At 47.6% G+C, this 14,842-nt stretch overlaps 1 protein-coding gene across 1 annotated transcript in view; it reads right to left on the bottom strand.

The window, feature by feature from the left end:
• The window catches only part of SMAD6 (SMAD family member 6), a 45,672-nt gene that overhangs the window by 16,318 nt on the left and 14,512 nt on the right, over window positions 1-14,842 (bottom strand). The gene's annotated exons all lie outside the window — the stretch shown is intronic.

Below are 14,842 nucleotides of genomic sequence, written 5' to 3'. Positions count from 1 at the left end.
CACGTGCAATTGCTGCACCTCCAGCAAGGTGCCTGCTGCCAGGGCTGGGTGGCTGTGACCATCATGCCTCCCTGTTTGGGGACACACACGTCACCCCCAGGACCTGTGCTGTCCTTGCCACCATCTCCTCCCAGCTACACTTTTCCATGAGCGAAGGGCCAGCTCGCTGTCATGTTCCTAAATTTCCTGGCTTTTGAGGATACAAGCCAGGTCATTAACATTATTTATAGGTTCCTGTGTACGAGTTTCCATTTGTTTGCCTGCTTAAAAACAATTAGGTGAAAAAAAGAAATTCCTGGAGGTCAGACAGTTAAAAAACCCCCATGTCCATGGTCTGATGGACCCAAAGGATCAGCAGCTCCTTTAGAGACATAACTGTTTCCTTAAATGCTTATTGTGTAAATATTTAAGCTACTTTATAAAACTTTTACAATGTACTTAGGAAGCATAAATCTCCCCATCAGAGCACGGCAGGCCATCACAGCAGCACACGCTTAGACAGTTTTAAGAACACAAACAGGGACATTTCTAATGCTAATGCTGGACCCAAGGGGCCCTAAGGTCACAATTTTACGGAAATAATTACTAAGCTGATTCCCTTCATTCACCCCAAAATGGAGCATGGTTATGTGCAACGAGTCATTGCAATAAGTGCAACTCCAGTGTCGCAGTTTTTTTTTAAAAAAATCTATTTATGGTTACGTGTAGTGGATGGCATTATGGATAGAAGTCCTGTGATTTTTCTCTTTGAAATGCAGCATCAGATTTAATGTCATACGGGCAAAAATTATGTAAGTCCAAAATCATCCACTAATACGCATCCATTTCAAGAATTAAATTATTTTTTTTTAGTGCCACGTGGCAGGTTTGAAACAAAGCCTAATTCGTTACAGCCAACCTCTGCACCCTTCACTGGTACAGATGACTGCAATCAAACCAGGACCAACCATCCACTGCAGCTGCTCTCGTGGGTGCTGTTTGGAGAGATGCACTTCTCAGAGGTGAATATTCTCTTGCATTAGAAAAAAAAGATGTTGTGCTGACTGACACATCTGTATTCAGGGTGGTTTCTGTATGGAAAGCCGTGCAGTTTTATGAGATTTGCTTGGACACGGTCTTTCCCAGCTTGGATTCTTCAAGTAAGTGCAGATCTTCTTATCTAATGCAGGAAATAACATGTTCAGCAGTTTTTCTCCAGAACTGCTTCTTTACTGTAATTTAGGTGTGTTTGAGGCAACAACAACAAATGGAAACAGGGAACTGGAAGTTTATTCACTTTGCAAAGCACAGCTTTCTGTTGTATATGATGAAGTGCACAGAAAGTCCAGAAAAAACTTGGATGGGAGTTCAAACACCGATGTTTTAAAGATGAAAGCGTGCTCTTCGATTAAATGTTTAAATAAAGTTTTCTCATACTAAATCATTTAAACATTTTCACATTCCTTGCATTTCTAGAAGCGCTGTTCACTTTTATTTATTGTCATAACCCAGTGCCCTCAGCAAGCAACCATGGCTATTTAGGCAACCTGTTTTCTAAAGGGAGAGCTCTTGCAGTACAGTAAAAATTCATGATGAGCAGGGTAGCCTGACTCTTATTCTCCAACACCCATTTATTCTCCAACCACGATCATATTTTCCTCTTTTTCTTACAAATAAATTCTTCCACACTGCACGTGGGGACGGCCAGGTTCTGCTCCAAATATTGAGCAGAAATTCAAAGTAACTCAACTGACTTCACCGTGGTTGTATTTAGACAGCTGTAACTCAGAGTAGAAGTTGGCCTGGGTGTTCAAATTGTCCTTTTTAGAAACGCTCAGACCGTTCCAGTCTGCCGTCAGTGATGAAGTCAGCCTTACTCATCCAAACACAGAATACAGCTCTGCCATCAGCACCATGAAACAGCTCCAATAAGCTTAAACTTTGAGTGTGATTCTTTCTTCTAATGACGCAATTGTATCCAGTGGAAGGGTCTGGCCACAGGTTATTTTGGCCATTGCCTGCTCCTCAGTGACAGCATCTCACCAAGGTCATTTTAATGCTCGCAGACGACAGCCATGGCAAAGAAACCAGTACCCTGCTGCCACTGTCACGTGAGATGCTGGGAAAGCTTTAAAATGCCTATGTGACTATGGAGCCATGCTCACACCACGCAGACCTAGGGTGTCTCATTCACTGAGATGCCCGTCTAAAGTCCTTGAGTTTGTTGAGAAGGTACAACTCATGCACCCACGAAGCACAGCACTCAAGCCCTGCGATGCAATGAAGCTCTAACCTGCCCTCTCCCCGCCTACGCTAAAAAGCTTAAAGGAACAAGTAACTACAAAGAGATCCAGAATAAATGGGGATTAAACTTGCCATGCGTCAATTTAGAGTAGAAACGCTGGAAAGGTTTTTATCACAGGGCAACGCAGCAGTCGCAGAGGAATGGAAATCTGAATTTCTTTTAGGACAGAGCTTGATAAACATGATGTGGTTTCCAAAGACAGAAGGCAAGCGGGCTAAGTCACCCAGCATGCTGTTACCAGCCCTTATGTTCTTACTTCCTTGTAAATCCATCATTAAAGAAAAAAAACAACAACCCAGACCCAAGGGGACATTAGTCTTCATGAATCCCGAGTCCCGCTCAACGCTCAGGGTACCCTGATGGTTTCATCCCCGCTGTACTCCACTGAACCTCTCCCCACGAGATCGTAGGGCTGTTTAGTTAGCATGTCCCAGTATAAAACTCTGTATTTATTTTGGCACTATTCATTTAGAAGGCCCTAAAACCCAAATAAAGTCCATTCCCCTTTCTGTGTATCTCCAGCTATTGACACTGCTCATGACCAATTTGCAAAACTAAACAAACGCGCGTTGTGTAATGGAGCTGGAAAAACAATCAGGAAGGGGCTGGAGATCTGCTTGCAGGTTCCCGCGGGGAAGACTGGAAGGGGCGGCAGCCCAGGAAAAGATTACAAGAAATTAAACTTTTACTCTGATAACAACAGGCGCTATTTTCTGTCCATGACATCATGCTCCCAACCGCTATTAAACAATGGAGATAGTCCAGCGCTAGCTGAAGTGGCAGAGAACTTTGCTGTTCATTTCAGCGGCTAGCGCAGCACATTTCCCTCTTTTAAAAATAGATTATTTTTTTCTTTCATATGCCTCGCAACTACCCAAATTCCCTCCACTGGCTCAGCTGACACGAGGATAAATCAAGGCATCCTGGGTCCATGCGAGCAAGCCTAGACCTTCACAGCTGCACTCCCCAGCAGAGAATGATAAAAAATAAGCACTTTTGGGGCACAACTCACCTGACTTTTAGACTTCTCCCTCACAGAGAAGATGAATTGTGCCCTACAAGTGGCTTTTTCTCCTTGTTGACTGCAGTTAAGTATCTAGAAGAACAGCTCAGACATGGACATTTGTGTTAATGCAAGACTAAATGTGACGAATGCTACCCAGGCAGCATCAAAATGGCCCCCCAAATTATCAGCTCTTTAATTACACGCCAAAGCAGTATCTCACTAAGAGAATTAAAATCTTATGGGTGATGTGTCATCCTCCGAGATTACTCTGGATATGAAATTGAGCTGGAAATGGACTGTAAATATAAATACATCAGAGGATCCTTCTACCTGCAGACACAAAATTGATGTGTAATTGGTGGCATTTAGCTACATCTATGTAACTAAAGGATGTCTTCAGTATTTTCAGTGTTGCTACAAACAAAGCACATTCCCATGCCTTCAAGAAGGTAAACGAGGTATCCCAATAGTCTTTTACAGCTACAACCCGCATGCTCCAGCTTTGCAAAAATCCAAGTGGCTGATGTAAGATTAAATAGGCTATTTAGAGGAGCCAGGGGCTGAAAAAGCACGATGCTGTGGTGTGCAGGAGATGGTGAAGTTACACCTCATATTCATGCATCCCCTATCTCGGAATCAATTTTTAAAAATAAGAGCTGCTACTAACTTCTCTTGCAGCTTGAAGGTCCCTGTGACGGCCAAACACGGGCTGCTGCTGAACAGAGACCCATCTCAGCCACAAAAGGGTCTCTGCATCAGCAGAAAAAGGGTATCCTCTCATGTGCAATGTAAAAGCCAGAGCACCGATTCCTTTTAGCCCTGTTGCTAAGAAAGACATCTACAAAATTAAGTCTTGCTTGCACCCTCCCTTATGCGCATCCTTGTTCCACTCCTCTTCACGGTGCAGAGATGTGCTAGAGGATGGGGCGAGCAGTGCACAGCCCCACGCACCTTCCCCGGTGAGAGCCCGGCCTCGGCCAAACTCACCTGGTTTCAGGTTTCCTTACAAACCCTGAAACATAAATACATTCCTAATTCTGCTGGTGAAGCTGAGCCAAGTTTCTGGCAGGGCTGCGTCTGGGATTGAAACGAGGGGAAAAAAACCCACAGCAGTTTTGACCCAAAACCAAGATCTCCCCTGGCCGCAAAACTTGGCAATTCCCACTGCCTTTTATTTTGTCTCAAAACTCAGGGCTCAAACACCCTCCTTCGGGAAGGGGTGGGATTTTCAGAGCCCTGCGAGACACCCAGCTCCCCGCCTGGCACTGGACATCTTGATGGACATGTGCTACAACAGCCAGCGCTTCTCCAGTGCAAAGACGAGGCAATCACAGCTTTTAATGCTGCAGAAACCCCAAAAGGATGGCAGGCCATTCCTAAGCCCTCGCTGCAAATCCCATCCGTGCCCAGAGACAAGCGCTCGTAACAGCTCATAACAGCGGCAGTCAGAGGCTGCACACAAATATAGCTGCAGGCATCTTTCCGACTCCTGCAAAGTCAAGTTTAAAAGCAGGATGTTTGGCTGAGCAGCTCTTCCCTCAAATAAACACCCACAACCTTACTCAAAACAGAGAGGCACTGCTCTGGGAGCACTCGAGTCAAATGTATTTCTAAAAACCCAGCCTTGATTTTTCCCCCTCGCTGCAGGAACACCACCAGGCTGAACGGTACCTTGGGAAGGGAGTGATGGCCAGAGCACTCCAAGGCTCACGCAGGCATCCTGGCACACACAGGCAAACATTTTCTCATCACCCCTTTTGCAGAGAGCTGCTAGGTTGAGCTAGCCAGAAAAATGGTGTTTCTGAAGCAAATTTCTCCCATCATCACAGTCTGCACCAGAGGAAAATAATTCAAGGTATCAGGGTGACCTGACACTTCAAGTCTGGGAGCGCATCTGTGTTTAACACTCACTGTTGCCTTTGTAGCACCAATTCAGGTCAGTTTGGAGACCACAAAGGTCTCCAGTTGCGTACAACTCCGCATCACTCACAGCAGCGGCATTGGAGGATCACACTGAGGAGATGCAGTCCCACCCCTGTACTGTCAGTTAAGACGGGATAAAGGTACAGCACTTTGGAAAACCATTTCTGCTGCCTGCATGTTACACACCTTATACAGTATTTCAGCTTATTCACAACACAAGCACTAAATGCAACTTTAAAGGAGAAATATGTGATAAAAGCTCTAAGATAAGCCCATGCTGTTTCCTTCAGGTGAATGCACTCAGGCACTGGAGAAAGGCTCTTTCCCTCTTTTAGGGCAACAAACCACCCCTACTCCCATTTGTAGCTCTCTTTGCCAACGCGGGGCTCGACCTTGCGCAGCCGGCTGAGATCTCTGCCTTGGTGAGGAGCCCAAGCCAAGAATTTAATCCTGATGTATGTTTTAGCGACAACTCCCAGTCTTCCAGTTTGTGATGCCTGCACCAACTGGACACCGAAGGATGAATGTGAGCAGGCGTTCTGGTACTTAATGAAGGAGATGGGTGCGAGTTGTTCATGCTTTAACCAATTTCACATGCAGTTAAATCCTCAACTTGCTTGCCTGCCTTGGAAGCACCCTCTGAATGCCTAAGACCTTCCCGGGTGTTTGAACAGGGTGGAAAACACGGCTCAAAATCCCACCGGAGGCTTCCCGCGCTCAACACGCCACAAGCACTCAAACCCAGGGATCTGCAGCGAGCCAGCCCGACCCGCAGAAGAGCTTGAGAAACAAGTAAGCGCCGTGTCTTAGCAAACCTCTAATCAAAGCAAGCTTGTGCTGCGATGGCTGAAGGCGGCCGAGCCACGGCAGCGAGCCGGAAAGCCGTGTGGCACATCCTGCATCCCAGTCCTCCCTCCGCACCGCCCGCAACGGGTACCCAGGCGATGCTCCGACATGGGATGGCTCAGAAGCCAGCCCAAAACCCCAGGCGTAAAACCACCGTGTGTTTCAAAGAGGACAGAGCCAGGAGAAAAAGCACTTTGGAGTCTGAGGGAGAGCCAGGCGGCAGGGAGAAGCAGGGGCTGAGCACGCCTCGGCAGCACGCGGTGCCAGCTTCGCCCTTGCCCGGCCCCTCCGCGCAGCTTGCTCCTGCCTCCGAGGGGAAATTCGCTTTGCGAGCCAGCTGTTTCTCATTGTGTGCCTCTCGCAGCCTGCATGGGGGGAAGAGAGCCTGCAGGGAAGGGGAGAGGGAAAAGGAGGGGCGAGAGTATTGGGATTAAAATAATATTGTGTAGAAATCTCAATGAGAGGAAGAAAAGGGGGGGAGAGGAGAGAAACAAACGTTTTCTGCAAGGCAGTGATGGAGCGGCAGTAATTCCAGCCATGGCTGATCTGGGATTATCTTCTGGCTCTCAGAAATGTTCTGGTGTTGGGTTAGTTTGTCCTCATTTAAACCCTGATTGATCGTATCGCATACATCCAGCCAGGGCAGCCCCTTCCCGTCGGCGAGATAAGGCAGCCCAAAAGCATCACCGGGAATGAAGCCTCTGCATTTAACGTGGACAATGCGCTCTCTGCTCACATAAACCTTCACCCGTTTTGTGTGGGACTCTGAAAGCAACTCTCTTCAGCAGCCCAATAATTTGGGAGGCAACGGCCCTTCCATTAGCGCTTTTTTTTTTTGCTCCTCCTCATGTATTTTAAAATGAACAATTAAAATTTGCAGCATGCTGGGATGTGCACACATACGTCGGGCTGGATGGGAAAGAGCTTCCTGCCTCACCATGAACAAAACCTGTTTGGTGACAGATCTGATCCAAACATGCAAAACGCCACCATGTTAGACAGGTTCTCGCATTTTTGCTTTCGAGATTAAATTACTTTTGGAAAAAAAAGATTTCAAGCCAAGAACTGGGAAACTTTGCAATATTATTTTTACTGTTTACCTTTTTTTAAATAATAGCTACGGTCTGACCGCATCTCTTGCAGTTGGCTTCCGACTGCAATCTCAGTTGAATTTTCTGGGACCAACTGCCCCTAAATCTCCAAACGCCACACAGGTCACCCGCGGGCTCCTTTCGTCTGCAGCCAAAGCAAGCAGGAAAGGGGCGGGCAGAGAACTGCTTTTAGGACTATATCAATCACAGAGACCAAACCCAAGGTGACTGCAACCATGCAAAGCCCTGGGAGGAGGTGAGCCTGGTGGCTGCAGCAAAAGCCGCAGCAAAGCGAGCTACCAGTGACCCCTCCAAACTGCCCAGCGCCGAAATGCCCATCTCCCCAGCCCCAAACACCAACCTGCCCCAGTTCTGCATGCCTGATTTTGCACACAAGCTTCGTTTAGGATAATTAGAAAGTCAGTTATACCCTCTGATGCATCTACATACATATATGTATTTGCTTGCTTCCGTGCAGCCAGTGCATGGGAAGGCTTAAGTTCACCCTCACGTGTGCATTACAGGACGGGGGGGTGGATTGTACACCAGCACATGCGAGTCTCTAACAGAGCTCCAGCACAGGTTTCCTATGAGGAATGAGCCCTGGGCATCCAGTTTCCTTGATGGCTTCAAAAAGCTATGCTCAGCTTTTCCTTCCTGCAGGTTTTAACGAAGTCATTAGCTGATGCTTCCCCATGAAGCAGCGGAGCTTCACAGACAGCGGAGCTCAGCATATAAAATACCAAGTGCAAGCAGCCTTTGAAGCAAAGCCCTTCAAAGACGGACACATACCAAATCCACCAAGTTTTTTTACACAAACAAATTCAACATGGCAAGAGCAAAACTGATTTGCAAAGATCTTTAATGTTAAAAGTCTCAAATGACCAACCCTTTCAAGCACAGCTGAATTAAATCCAGCTCTAAAGGTCCATATTGATGATTCGACATGGAAAAGACCATGGATATTTCAAAATATGTGGCTGTAATTACCTGGAAATAAAAAACCTACTCAAATTTTCTTGTTTCAGCAGCGAAGAAGCTGCCCAGAGCGCTCCTATTCTAAAACCAGTGATGTGCAAGTGACTTTTTTTTTTTTTAAAAACATACTTTTGCTGACATTTCCCTTTTATTAAAATAGCTCAACAATGGGGGGAAGAGCAACTCACCATGCACATAGGATCTTTACCTTACTGTGTACTCGCAAAGGAATTTCCTTGCTCTCCTCTGGGTGGAAGTTTCCACAGTCACACGTGAGTGGCTTTAGCAGAGCATCCCGTGGCATCCCAGAAACTGGTTCGCTCCCTTTTTACAGGAGACAGCTGTAAATCTTTCAAGGCTGGCTATAAATCAGCTGGGTTCAGCGAAGACAGATGCAACGTGACGCCAATGGGGTGCAAACAGCCGCCCTCCGCCCCCCCCCAACGCTTGGCATGGCGTCAGATGGACGCCTGCACGCCTGCCAGCGATGGACAGAGGCTTTGCTGACGGGCGGCACCGACACCAGCTTCCAGCACAGACCATCCCTCTGTGCAAACGTTGAAATAAAGCCCAGTGCAAATGGAAAAGTCGGATGGATCCCCACACTAGGAACCTCCCACAACATTTAAAGAAGGACCAAATCAGAAAAGAGCTTGTTCTGGGGTCTGGGCCTCCAAACAAGCCATCACCAGGCTCACTAGGAAACAACTTTGGGTTTTGTTGGGGACAGATGTCCCCACCAGAGACTTGGGCTCAAGAAGCAAAGCACATGATGCATCACCAGCTCATTGAGGGACACGAAATAGCCTGAGAATTCCCTCTTGCCCACCCTCATCCCAGGACCATCCCGTCCCGTGAAGACAGGAGCTCACACCACAGGAACACGGACAGCTTTGGCTGAACTAGGAGGATGGGGACTGAGTGATGGAGTAAGAGCCAGACCGGTCCCATCCTGTGATGGGGACCCAGGATCGGAGCAGCCCTGTGGCTTGGTCCCCTCAGCGGCTGCCCAAATCACTTCACGTTGGCCTGTAGGAAATGCCACCTCCCCAGAGGCCACGGCTCTGCGCTGGCAGATACCGATGCACATCAGCTGCCCCACCACAAGGATCCGATGGGCTCATTCATACCATGTTAATCAATCGCCATTGATGGTTATAGATTGCAGCGGGTCAGTGAGTTAGTTATAGCTATAATTTGGACTGACAGACCTATTCACTTCCTTGCACGCGGGGTTTTCCTAGACTCCCCACTGGAACACTGAACAAAAAGGGCAGAAAACATGACACGAGCAGACACGTCTGGGGCACCAATGTCAAAGCCCCAGATAAGGCTTTTGCCAAGTGCTGTTGAGCTACTCAACAAGTGGCACCTAACAGCATCCAACGAACACCCCTGCATCGGCACAGCCACCCCAACCCAGCTCTTCCACTCGCACTGGATCCGGTGAGCAGACTGAATGTGCCGTGGATGCAACACTTATCCAGTGCCCTCACCTGCACTGCAGAAACCCAGCAGAGAACCTACTTGAGATGGAGGAGAAAGCCCCCAACCAGGTTTTGCAAACTCCAGAGCTAGCTAGAGCTGTCACCCTTGCCCAACTCAGGCCCCAACCATAAAACAAGCTCCACAATAGTGTTATTTATTTTTTTTAAGTCACAAATTATTTCCAGCAGCAGGAGGGTGGAAGGATGCAGCGTGCTGGACCCTGCTCGCCGGCACCCAGCCAGTCTCATAAATGGTTGGCAGCCGGCAGAGCAGCAAACCCATTTCTCTTGAAATGAGCTTGTTACTACTAATTTTTACTGGCTTCCTAGTTGATTCATAAAGTTTTGTTGGTTTTTTTTGTTCAGTTGGGTTTTTTGCAGTTCTCAGAAAGCAATTCCTGAGACACTTGGGGAAAAACAAGTCCTGGCCTCCCCACGAAGGGCTGCTCCTGCACCCTAGCCCAGGCGTCTACGCCCCCCTCAAAACTACGGCATCTTGCTTTCAGGGCTTCATAAAATCTTATTAGAAAGAGTTCGCTAGTTTTGAATAGGCTAAAATCAAAACCTCATGGATTCAGTTTTACCATTATCAGCCCCGTGGCAGAAACAGCTCGAGACTTCAATGGCAGCTGCAGACACATTTTATAGGGATGGTTTGGGTCTGAGACATTAAACTGCCCATTTTCACATCTGCGCCCTCTCTCCACAGCTGGATGCACCAAGCGGTTGCACTAGACAAAACCAACCAGATTTAATCTTGGAGCCTGAGCTTTTTATAAGTACCAATGACTATTAGCTGAAAGACATGGCGCAGCTTTGCTCACTGATCTCAATGCCGGCATGGACGAGAGCTCCTCTTTTTGGATAGGCAAGGACACTCGAAGTAATACACCCTGCAACGCCAGAAGGGCCACAACAGTTTTACTCCATCAAAAACCCCAACACAGAGACTATACAAGGCAACGCACACACACCCTTAGCACCGAGACAGGCCCCTGGACACAAGCTGAGAGCACCATCAGTCAAGTCAAGCCCAGGAGGAAGATGCTACAGGAACAAGTCCATGCAGTGTCGCCTCTCCCAGCATCACTTATGTCTGTGTGATATTTCAAAGCCTCTTTAACACTTTAGTATGGCACCTCCCATATGCTTTGCTTATTGCTTAGACTTAATTAGTGTAAAGACGTTTCCCTACACATTTGTTTCCCTCTTCCAAGTGTTGGACCCTAAAGAAACCTGCAGCACTGAGCACAAGGCAAGGGGCTACTCTCGGTGTAATTCCACTGTTCCCTTTTTGCAAAAAGTTGGATTATGCCATGGCTTCTCTGGATCTTAAGAAGAATGGGGAAAAAAAAAATACATACAGCTCATTTTCACATATCGCAAAGAGCAAAAAATATAAAAGCCACAATGACGGCATGTGCTACAGAGCTCAGGGGAACATGCAATGGTGCTCTCAAAGGCATCGCAGGGGACCAGCGACACCAACGTCATTTATTCAGAAGTGAGGGAAAGCAGAGCCAGGGGAGTTCCCAGCCACCACTGTCGGCGTTTGCCTTCCCTGTCACCTGTGCGGGACAGGACAGGCAGGGATGCTCCGAGATCCCACCGCCTCTCCGCGGGGGGAGACAAATCAACTGCCTCATTCTTCCAAGTGGACAAACTTGCATGTTGCCTGCATGGGATCTCACAAATGGACTGTTGTCTGAGCGCGGCGCCAGGCACTCGCCCCCGGAATAGGCTGTGCTTTATAACAGCCAGAAAAAAAAAAAGAAAAAAAAAAGAAATAAAGGAAAGAAAAGCGATGTGATCTTAATAGCACATCCATCCCTCCGGGAGCCTCCGGAGACAGGTGGAATAAATCTAAAGACAACGCAGTGTTATCATCACCCATCAACGAGACACCCAAATGCTACGCCACCATGCAGGTACCTACGGGGCTTTTTTGCAAACCCCTCAGTCAATGCTTTTTTTCTTTATTAAATAGACAACAGTGGTTTGCATCACTATGTGTGAAAAAGCATAAAGTAGTTGGCATTTTTTTAAGTCTAACATTCTTTGGCTCCTTGAATGGAAAAATCTTAGCAAATGAAACCTTAATAAATGGAAAGAGCTGAAAAATAGCCTTTCTGCTGGCGCGTTTCACTCCTGCTAATGGAATACATAGATAAAACTGACACAGTTGTGTCTCAAACCCTTCCGCAGTGCTGCTGCTGCAAGAAATAAAGCCCAGGTATCCCTGGCATGGTTCACCTTGCATCGAGATACCCCCCCAGCAGGATGAAGCCTCCAAGTCCTCCTCCGGCCTCTAAAACACAGCCAACGCGAGGAAAGGGCAGCCTGATCCTCCTCAGCTGCTAAAGAGCACTGAGGAGGAGGAACATCTCCAAACCCATAAAACCTGAACACAGGCAGAGGAAGGGGAGGGCAGCAACCAGCTCTTCAAACCCGAGGCAGGGAGACAGCCAAGCTGCAATAGGTCCAGCTGAGCATCGGCGTCCAGCTGGGGGAGCAAATGTGACACGAGGGCACTTGCATGAATTGTCACTCGGGGAGAGGAGGAGGGCTTTGGTCCAGGGTTTGCCCTGAGAACCACACTTGGAGCGGGATGGGGAGGGCTGGGGGATGCTGCAGGGCAGGACCACGTGGGCTCTGCTGCAAGGGGCCCTTGTACCATCAGGAAAGGCCTCCTGCTCCCCCAGGAACAGAAAACCGCTGTGAAGAAAAAAACAAATTCTCTACTGATCCCTCTCTCTTGCTCTGTTGGGAATTTGACTTTTTGGCAGGTTTTGTACATGGGCTTTTATAACCTGAAATACAAAATGCCAAGTGCACGGAGAAGCATCGCAGCCTGTCTGTTCCCAGCCAAAGTCTGCATCCCCATGGAGAGGTAGGAATAGGTTGTATTGTATGAGGGAATTCAGGTCTGGTCATGAGAGTTAATTCTTACGCATTAATAAAAGAAGGAAAGAAGGAAAAAAAAAAAAAGAAGGGGTATGTTTGTTTACCACCAGCTAAACAAGGAGTCTAGATTGTGGCCGGACCTCTGCACCGCATTATTTCAGGGTGGCTGGCTGGGCTGAGAGCAGCCAGCTGCATCCTGGAGCACCGCGCCATCACCACTGTGGGACGGCGTTACTGTGTACCCTGGACATGATGCCCGATGGATGCAGCTCAGCACTGGCCACGGCTCAGCCTCCCTGTGCTGCCATCCAACATGAGACAGAACCTGAACCCCAATACAGGCTCAACCCCAGTGCCCTGCGCACCAGCAACGGGGGTGTTGAAGCAAACCATCAGCATGACCTACTTGTCTTGAAACAGCTGAAAAAAGGCTAATTAAACAGATGCTCAGGCAGGAACAGGACGTTGGTTTTAATTGTATTTATATCCTCTGATGCTGCTAGTATTTTCCCCATATCTGAAGCCAGGGATGATGAACCAAAGCGATGCTCAGCTTCTCACCAAAGGAAAAGCACCTCCAGGAAGAGGGCAGCGGGGCAGCAACACGCTCCAGCGCTTCAACGCTGGAGACCGTTTAATCCCTGCTCCAGCCCCAGGAGCTGCAAAGGCCATTACAAGTCAGTGTTTAGCAACTCTGGAAGAGGTCAGCCAAGACAGGCATTTCCATGCGAAATATTTTTGTTCTTACAGAAGAAAAACCCAAACAAAAATTCAACAGTTCTCAGCATCCAAAGCCCGGACCCCAGTGCTGGTGGTGCATTGCACAACTTCTCATCAACAGCTCCAAGTGCTCAGCCCCTGTAGCAATGCTTTTTTCCAGGCTAAACACCCACTCTCTGGGAGAATCAACCAAAGGAAAGGCGTAAAACAGGCAGGAGAGCGAGCACAGCCCGCTGCTGGGACAAGCACCATCCAAACCTGACATCCCATGAGCAAGGCAGGACCTCAATGAGCCAACATCCCTCCTCATCCTCAATCACCACCGAACACCTCGATCCCCACACAAGACAGGGAGGCAGCATGCTCCTCTCCTCCCTCCCGGAGCCCACAGCACAGCAGGACACATGGCAGCGCTCGGCGGGATTGGGAATCACAGCAGCCGCGTGCCTAATCCCCTCCGATCCCAAGCACTTTGGAAGGACAAAGAGCTGAGTCTCCTTTGCCAGTAAATTGAACCTGTGGTTCCAGGGGCTCGAGGCACTTCAAAGCCTGCAGCAGCCTGGCCAGCAGCAGTAAAGGGATGTACTTTTCGGCTGTCGAGCAGCAAAGTAAAATCCACACAAATAAGCAGTGTTCCAGAAAGCCAGGTTTAACCATCAGCAGCTCCAACGACAGGGGATGTTTTTCCTGAAGCTTTTTTTTTTTTTCCCTTCCTCCTCCTTTCCAGTTTGTCTTGGGATTTTATTTTTTTTTTTTTTATTTCTTACTAAAACACGTCTCAATCTCCCGCACCGCACAGCCCTTTCGGGTCTGAGCATCCTCCAGAGGTAAAATGCTGAGTTAGGTATTGGAGTCTGGGAAAGGAGGTGCCTTTGATGAATAGCAAATCTACAGACTTCAATCGTTTCGGTGAGCGCCACAGATTTAATAAGTTATTTCCGTGGAAAACCTTAGCAACTCAGTTATGAATCAAGCCTATAAACACCTCTCACTCATCAAAGCGCCACAAAAAAATCTATTACTGTAACTGTGAATACAAGCCTCTCTCTACAGGTCCCTATAAGAAGCCAAAATTCCTCCTTCAAAACATTCACCGTTTTCAAAGGTCATAAATACACTGTGTCCAGTATTCAGCAAATCTGTTTAAAAAGCAAAACACAGGCACAGAAAAAAAGTAAAGTTCAAACAAAGACGTGCCATCAGATATGCAATGTTTAAAAGACACAACCGGAGTTACATCAAAAGAACTTTTACTACCTAGAAAGCCATATCCAGCTCCTAATAGGGTGCAAGAATGTAATGTTTTGGCTACAAAGATTAAACTAATTTACTTTTAAGTAACTTGCTTACTTCCTGATGTTTCTTTTTTTAAGTGTGATGCTTAGGTGCTTGGAGAAGTGAGGGATGTGATTATTCTGTGATTCAAGGCCAAACATCGTAACTACTCAATGAACCACAGACAAAAACATATTTTATCTGGGTGTTGTACTTACTCCAAGAACTAGCCTGAAAACATCCCGGCTAGCTGCGAAAAGCCATCCCAGTTCCAGGTAAAGAGAGGGAAAGAAAGAGCAACTCTCTCTCCTTCTCTGCAGAAACATAC

Source organism: Haliaeetus leucocephalus, unplaced genomic scaffold (assembly GCF_000737465.1).
Source record: "Haliaeetus leucocephalus isolate CR32 unplaced genomic scaffold, Haliaeetus_leucocephalus-4.0 Scaffold339, whole genome shotgun sequence".
Taxonomy (NCBI): domain Eukaryota; kingdom Metazoa; phylum Chordata; class Aves; order Accipitriformes; family Accipitridae; genus Haliaeetus; species Haliaeetus leucocephalus.
Note: the sequence above shows the minus strand (reverse complement) of the source record. Positions and strands in the feature narration are given on the sequence as shown.